Here is a 9,588-nt window from a genome sequence, read left to right as displayed (position 1 = left end):
GTCTATTCAAGACTAGATTGAATGAGCATCTTCTTGATTTCTTTTAGGCGAGCGCTTTCCAATCTAGATTATATTATGTATCATCACATTCCAATAAATATTTAAATTTCTGTCAAGCATACATATATCTTCGTAGATACGTAATACATAATATATATATACATATGTGGTTTTTGGTCTAGTGGCTAGATGTAAGGCCACAAACCCGGAGGTCCTGGGGTCACAATATCGCAATATTGCTCGTGTTTTATTACTTAGTTGATAAAATATTGTTAGCGCTAGTTGCTGACTTCAAGTTTGCTTTCGATATTTCTTATTTAGACTTCTTCAATCACGGGAAACTTCGAATGGGTAACGAGGCCACTTGATAGTTCTTACACCGTCGATGCACTGTTAACCATAGAGATTAAGATATTATGACCCGTCTACATGTTAGAGTAACTACACTACTACTTACCCTTACAACTCAACCGTAATATAAAATAGATGAAGTTATTTATACCTGTTATATGTTACGCATAATGTTTCAAATATTAGTTTGTAAAAAATAAGTTATAAAATTTACTTCAACTTCTGAAAAATATTTTCCTGACATTATGTTTTGCCAACTGAGTTCCTTATTTCGACTTAAACTTGCTGAGAACAGACATGAGATAGTATTGTTTCTTGATTGTACTTTATTAGGTTTAAAAACGAAAAGAACACAGGTACATTATGACGATGGAAACAGTGCTATCTACTTTATAATAAATATAATATATGTCTGCCTCGTTGGTCTAGTGGCTAAATTTAAGGCCGCAGACCGCAGGTCCTGGGTTCAAATCCCAGGTATGGCCAATAAAATGTTATTGAGTTTTTCATTCAAAAATAGAGTTATAAATGCGTTAATAAGCGTAGATAAATATAAAATTACAGCTTGCCTTGCAGAACCTAATGCTAGACTGCCGGTTTCAGAATCAATTAAGTTGACACTATCTATACGATCACCTACAAATGATTCTGTATTCATTGAAAATCCACTAAACGCTTGTGCAGCTAAAAGTCCGTCTAAATTCTGTGAAATGTATTTCTAAAATAATTTCAACAAGTTATAGCCGTTAATTTAAATATTTGAAAACGCCAATATAAAATATATAATATACGCCAATATGATAACAACTCACATTGATAATATCTATCTATCGTTCCGAACAAATATGTCTTGTACCGAACTAACATTTAATACTGCATTATCAAGTTCATTGTCAGCAAGATAATATTCCGAAAATTTAGACGTGGATATTGATAATAAATCGCTTGATTTAAATGAAATCGAATCGATTTCTGTTGTATTCATTAATGGCTTAACTTCTGGAGAACTTAAAAGTGAGTCATTTTGATCAATTTTCGAAAGTCCATCTAATGAATTTTCAATGTCGCTTTCTATTATGCTGTTTTCATTAGGGATTACTGATGTAATACTTAACGGTGATAAGCTGCTATTAAAACTAATGTTATTATTATCTTCTCCATTAAGTATTATAATTTCAGATCCGGAAATAATGCTGTCATAAGAATTACATTCAGTAATGTGTATTTTTTGTTCTATTAGCTGTCTAATAGCAGACATGATACTACTTCTTGTGGTATGCATAGACCTATTAGGACTGTTATTAACACTGTCTATCGCATCTGAATTTTCATTCTTATCGTTGTTTGAATTAACTGGTTCACCTTCAATTGATTGTAAGTCCGATATATTATCATTTGAACTTGGGTTAGGTGAACATTCTTCTTTGCAATCAGAGTGACTATTGCCTAAATCATAATTGTGTTTTAATAGTTTGTTAGAATTTTACACATCAGATAAATAATTATCTTGTGTATTATTCGAATGATCATAAATTGTGTTTGGTTTTTTTAATTGTTTTTTATAACTGTTGGTTGGTTAGAAGTTAATTGTAATTTTGAATGACCGGTTGTTGGTTGCGCCATAAAAACGCTTTTTGTTTTTCCAACAAACGCACATTTACTTGTTCTTGGAACATCTTTTTTGCAAGGAAAAACATTTTTTGAGGATACCGGTATATTTTCTTTGTTACTTGAGTTGACATTACCGTTGACTTATTAGACGTTTTTTTATTACTTTTATAACGCTTGGAGCAATTTTTTATTTTAAGAGATTTATTTTCTGATTCAAAACCAGAATAGCTTCTATCTGTTGATGGAGAGTCTCTACGATATGCTTTATTACGTGTGAACACAGCGCGAACAGTAGCTACACTGTTAGGTGATAAACATGGAGAACTATTTTATAAAGGCGGGCTGCGATTCAAATTCAAGGTATTATTTTCAATTATTTCTGTAGGCGTCGTTGAAATTGGCTTATTCGCACTGCCATTTGTTTACAGTTTAATACGTTCAACAAAACAACATAATTCTCGTTTCTATCCAAAACAATGGTCGTTCAATTCTAGACATGATTAAATTCAAATTACAAATAATACAAATCAGCACACCAAATCTTTACGTGTAAGAAATCTGCAACCGTTTGTTCCGTTCAACATGTCGCTGTACATGTACAGCCGATGAATATGAGTAAATGAACGATACAACCCAAAAAAGTGTTTGCTAGAATTTTGTCCGTTTATCTGTTTGTCTGTGCCTTTGTGCACGACAATCCTAGATACGGCTTAACGGATTTGAGTGCGATTTCTTAAAATGTATTGTGGCTAACTTCACTTTGTTTCATTTCAATTGATTTATAAATAATAAAGCTATGTCAATTTAAAGTCACGTCAAACATTTATTTATGCAATTGCTATAGAATAACTCAAAACTCCTTCTTCCAATGCAAATTGAACTCAGATCTATACGTAGAATATATTGGTTAACTCGCACATGTGTAGATGTAAAAATAATAATAATTTATTTAAACACACAACCATAAAACATAAGTTGACATATGGATTACAGATTGTTAAGCTTATGTACTAAGGCATAACATTAAAATTTTGGTTTTGCTATATGTCTACCTTATAAGGTTAACTATAACCTTTTGTCATCATCATCATCAACCCTTCGTCGTCCACTGTTGGACTCTTAGGCCTCTCCAATGGCACGCCATTGAGCTCCATCTTTAGCTCTCAGTCTCCATCCACTGCCAGCTACTTTGTGTATATTGTCACTCCACCTAGCCGGTAGGCGTCCCATGTTTGCCAAGGTACGGTCTCCACTCCAGAACACGTCTACTCCAACAGTTGTCGGTTCTACGATATATGTGTCCAGCCCACTGCCACTTCAGCTTACTAAGCCTTTGGGCCACGTTGGATCACCATATTTGGGATTCGATCCTTCGAGAAACTTCGGGCATAGCCCTCTCCACAGCTCGCTGAGCGACCTTAAAATGGTGGACCAAACGCACTGTCAGTGTCACGTCTCTGTAAGTCATAACCGGTAAGACGCACGTCATGCAGCAACGTCAGCACTTGGATGTATCGTCAATCGATTCGGCACCGTTGTAAGGACTCCTGAACAGTACTTTTTTGTATGGTAATCAAATATGTTCCAAAACAATGCATTTAAATAATGCATGCAAAATCGTTTTTATAAAATATTAATTCCTATGATTTCATAATAATTATATGATTTATATCGAGACGACCATAGACGTTTTTAGCACCATTTATAGCTTTGACAATTCTATTTAATTTAATTCTATTTATTTGCTTTAAATATAATATACATGCTTAGTCACCACACCTATGACATGCAAATATTTTAACTTCAATTATTAATGAAAATTATTTTAACTTAATTACAAGCTATTACATTACATTATAATTCTTAATTTAAATAATACTTATAAAATTGATAAATAAATGTCAAATATTTATTGCAGGAATATATTATTAAAACGTGTAGTTGAGTAGGTTGTTCGAAAATACTCACACATACATACGTGTTTCTTTTCGGTTTGTAAATAACTTTGTAAGTTAAAGTTTATAGGCTAGGTAGGTACCTCATTTCGTTGCCGCATATATTTATTCAGTTTTTTCATGTTTTTTTTCATGTAAATAAAGCCTAAATTAAATACAAACAAAAATTAATAATAGTATGATGATAGTGATCTCCTCAAGTTACACGCGGGTAAAACTACGGGCACAGCTAGTTAATCGATAAATTTGCTCCATAATTCATTAAAACTAATCCATTATGGATCCTACTTTTCTGATTGTTTGGCTGTAACTGATAATGCAACGTAAGAGTTCTATACTGGTTGCTAAAAAGGCACTTCTTTAGTTTAATAGAGAAACCCGCATCTATTGAAGTCTGGAGCGACTCGGGACACAATATTCATTCGATAGCAGTGGCTAATGAAAATTTTCCACTAAGAGCGACTTGACTAGCCCTCAACGCTACAAACTGACTTGTAGTACAGTCTTTTCCTTATACTCTTAATCGAAGGGCGCAATACACGCTTCAGGACACCTCTCTTTGTGCGAGGCACATATCTGTACATACTCTCACTATTGTTGACTAACCACGCTTTAAACAAAATGCTATATTGTAATATTAAATTAAATAACAAATCAAATTCCTTCACTAAAAAAAACCTTATTTTATTTGTAGAACAATCGATGTATAAAGAAGTGTTCAACAGTAGTATTTCTTGTATACGCAACTTTGCTAGATTAAGGCCTGAAGCCTATCAGCTTATTCCTTTACTAACATAAAATTGTTAGTAACATACAATGCTAATATCAATCCAATCAACCAAGGTTAATTGCTAGGGTTCTGCACGGGTCGTATTCAAACAACTACAAATGCGAGACAAACACTCAATATCATTATTGGCTTTAAATTTTAGCGCGATCTACCTTCTCGCATAAAATTTTTATGCTAGGATCGAAATCGGAATTGGAAAATTGGTTGGATCTCATCGTAGTATTGATAGATCTTATCGCATCAATATTACCGGTCGCACGAGTACCGTGTTTCGTGGCAGCACTCACGAAACATATTGGCGAAGACAACTCCGCAGAGTCCTGATGCTCCACCATAGTCACAATCACTATCCACTGTCACGGCAGCGTCCCTCGGGGAGGTAAACGGTTTATTCCTCCAACGACGTTAATCAATTTCGGGAACGTGAGTCATGCCAGTATTAATTTCTTTTACCTTTTCTACGCTTAAGGCTGTATTAGGCATGTTTCTTAGCTATTATTGCATAAGATCAGGGTTAATTAATAATCCAAAAAGCAGAGTAGCTGAATAAATAAATTATCGCAATGTAGGTACAAGCTAACTTGTGAAGTTATTAAGAAATTTAAATTTATATATATATATATATAAATACACACAGTAAGACACAGTGTCTATCGCTTTTAAACAAATTGGAACGTACTCACCAGATCTATTTCATCCTGAGAGCAGGAGAGAGAAGAGTTGAGAAGAAGTTGTGTTTATATAATGATTGGAACCAGTTTACCCATTATTATTTATATAGTGACTTAAAATTAAAACAAAACTTCTTGACAAAAAAAAAAGACAAGTAAATGTGCCTTCAGAGTCAGTTGCAGCCTTATATTTTTAATACGAGCGCTGTTGTGAGGCGTCCAGTTAGAGAAGTCAATTTTTTTTGTTTAAAAATTTTATTTTATTTTATTTCTTTTTTTCATACATATTTACAAGAAGTCGTAATCATTTATAAATTCAAAACACGGGCGTTGCTTCGTTACCTTTACACTCGGCATGCCTTTTATAATTTAAATATGTTGGAGTTTTAGAGAGAGATCAGATAACGTATTTTCACTGCGGTTAGTATAAAATTCAGCAAGATGTACAACATTCTATATAAATAGAAGAATTATATAGTACAATAATAAATAATATAAAAATAAATTTAATGTATTCCTCCGCAATATTAAATAAAACTATAAAATTTAATTTTCTAGAGTTGAAATGTCCACAGTGGATTAAGTACTTTTTTAAATAATCTTTACAACTCAAATTAGGTTTTTGTTTTAACTTTGTATGATTTATTTATGATGTATTTATTGAACCTATGAAGTAGCTAACCTTTTATATTTGTATTGTTAATTACTTTAAAAGAAAATCTCTCACTATTGGGTATTGCAAGTTTATCCCATGGCATTTCTTCATAACAGCATGGCGAATATATGTATCTACATGAGTCTGGTAGACAGGTTTTTTCAAGACGTTTTCTTCGCCGTCGAACACGAGATGAATAACAAGCAGCTTCTAAATTTCAATCCGTGACCTTCGGTAAGGATTACGATTTCTATTCGTCGTGTAATTTTAGTCCTTTTATATTTTTATCTAGTAAAATAAAATAAAATATTGTAAAAGATATTTATTAATTAAGAACTCAAATAGACTGTAAAAATTGCTTGTGATTTACTTGTAGCTAGTAAAACATATTTTTATGAAAATGCTCTTTCTTTAATATATGATTCAGTAGCAGAGATAATTCGATATCATTTATTTTTCAAATGATCTACGGTAAGACATTGTTTCATTTGTAGCTTTCAATACAATGAATACTTGTTGAGTCTTGAACAGACAGACATTTTAATTTAAGTTTAAACAAAAGAATAAGAAAAATATTTTATACTGATACGAGAGTGTTACTGATTTCAAACTTTTTATATAAAGTTAGTAGTATTATGTATTCGTATTTGTCTTGTATAAGTCATCTTTAATTAAACTAGTTTTTCATAATTAATTTCATTTACAATTTAAACCTTTTAGGCGGTGAATTTGCTCTACTCATAAACGGAAGCCTAAACACCGATTTTCATATTTCAAACATTTATTCTAAATTTTATACTCTTAGGTGATACATTTTCAAAAAAGCTTTAACAACTGTAATTATCTCATTAACATAAGCCAAAATACTGTTTTCTATATCTATATTATCAAAAATTACGAATTTCCATACAAAATTTCATCGCCTATTTCATCAACCCCGTGTTTCATTTTGAAAAATCCTTTCTTAGTGCTCACCTACGTTTCATGTTGAATTCCTGTGCAAAATACTATCATGTTAGTTCTTACGGCTTATGATGTGCGAAGCATCTCAATGAAACCCATGAATCACATTTTGTATTGCTTAGAATTATTGAATGAAACAATATCGAGATTAGGTAATTATTGATACGCGTAGCTTAAAGTTTTCATAAAAAAACTTATTCATAATCTAATTATATTTTAATTATATAATAATTCTAAAGAAATCTCGTTAAAAATAGTGTTGTACCAAAGTGTCGATAGATAAAATGGTCACACCTTACTACTTATCCTTTTTTTTAGAGATTAGATTGATTTTATTTTTAATTTCGGTCTTCAGATTTTTGTCAATAAAGCTATTATAATTAAATAGAGATCTTTCAGATTTCCTTTCCCTTTCACATAAAGAAAGCGGAAGTAATAAAAAGGAATTTGTGTTAAAACGGGAATTGTCGGACTGTAATAATGTAAGCTGAAGCGAAGCGTTTTAAATTATACATTTCAAGGTCATTTTTGTCTTTCATCCAGGAAGTTCTGGTGAAATATAAATTTAGCGGTTATATTTGTAATAACTTTAAACTTGTCTTTGTTACCTCTTTGAATACAATTCTTACTTAGGTTATAATATTATGAATATGTATAGCTACTGGAACGCATATTTAATAAAACTAGAAAGAGAGGAGGAAGCGGTTTTACTCGTTAAGTGAAAATTGTCTTGCTTGGTCCGATCTTCCACAACATGATAGCTTATAATTTGAAGCCGGACTAAGACTTTAGTAAATTTATTATATTATATGAAACGTGTTTTATGAAATATACTTAACTAATAAAGTCGACAAAGTGGCAAATGATTCCCATATTAAATGGTATCCACAATTTTTATACATGACTTACAGGATTTAATTTGTAAGATTCTATGATGATTCTTTTATAAAATGCTTGTTTAAAGAATTATTATTCCATTTATTTATATATTTCATATAATTACCTCGACCTACCTAGTGGTTAGCTTATAAGGTCGCAGATTCCGAGGTCATAGATCCAAACCTAGTCGGGTCATTAAGATTTCCAATTTATGTACAAAGTTTTTTTACTACTAAAACAAAGCATCAGTGTTGTTGTAGTCATCAGAAAATATTGGTGTTAAGTGGTAAAGAATTTACTGTGTTGCACTTAATCCAAATTACCGCATTGTGAATGTAAATTGTGCCCACAGCGACCATTTACAGACAGAACTTCTTGGTATATTATTTATCTTGATTAAATTTACATTATACCGTAGATTAGAACTAAATGTATAACGAATATTTATTAATATTTACTCATAATAAATCTACGTCCTTTAAATATTGCAGAGAAACATTCGAGTATATTAATATTTACTAGCTATTCTTAACAGTTTCGCATAAAATAGATAAGGAATTTTTCCTTTTTTAAACAAAAAATATGATGTATTTTTTTTGACAACATGATTTTTCTCGTCATCATCGTCGACATCGACTTTTCTCGTCTTTTTATAAATTTTATTATAATGGACATATAAATCTTCCGGGAAAAAAATGTAAATGGAAGAACGAAGCTTTAATTTTTTATTTAAAGAATTTAGATTAGATAACAGTAATTTAGTTTGATTTTGATTTTCGCTATTGAACAAAGAGCAATATTGTTTATTTAAATAAAGAAAACCTTGCTATTGAAATGTCAGGTAAGTTTGAGAATTGTGAATGAGATTGTCCATATCCTTCATTTACATTCGCCGTTGGGTCCAAACGTATCGCTCAAACCTATTATCGTTATTGTCTGAAAAAGGGTCGGCATTATGTGCCAGTATTCATCAAAGGTGTTAGACCCTTCAGTCTTCACATTTGTATGTTTCTTTTATCTCAGTTGACCGTGAAACTTCTTATATAAAAGGATACCTTGCCTATGTCTGTGTCTGTCTGTCTGTCCATCTGAGATCATATCATATCCTGAGATCCTTTACTGCTTTGAATTCTGTTACTTTAAGTTTTGCAATCATAAGTTTTAGGATTTAAATACTCAGACATGTATTTAAACGTAATGAGATAAGGTGCAGGCTGTTAAGTCTTACGTGTGTTTTGATCATAGGTTGTTGGGAGCAAGTTTGATACTCTCAACTTCATTACACCGGGCTGATATTGAGAATATCTTAAAATATTGCTAAAATAATTTTAATTGATTGACTGAGGATTAGATCCCAGGTGATTAAAAGCCTCCAATAAAAGACTTGTTGCTATTTTTTTTAATAAATTTGCATAGCCTGATTCGAACACATATTATTTGATTATTATTTTTTCGCTGCTTAGATTCTGATGTACAGTAAGTTTTAGGTATAAAATAGAAAAAGACACAAAGATTTTATTTCAAATATTGAGTATCAAAACAAAACTAGAATTATATTTAATAAATAAAGAATTTTATGACAAGACGCTGTACGCTTTGTAATTATTTCATTCTTTATCGACCTAAAAGAAACATGAGCATATTACTTACTTCTTTTATACAATATATATAGATGTGTTTATTTACACGATAGTGTAAATCGATTCAACGTCG

The sequence above is a fragment of the Nymphalis io genome, chromosome 2, assembly GCF_905147045.1.
Source record: "Nymphalis io chromosome 2, ilAglIoxx1.1, whole genome shotgun sequence".
Taxonomy (NCBI): domain Eukaryota; kingdom Metazoa; phylum Arthropoda; class Insecta; order Lepidoptera; family Nymphalidae; genus Nymphalis; species Nymphalis io.
The sequence above is the reverse complement of the archived record's forward strand: the minus strand, read 5'-3'. Positions refer to the sequence as shown.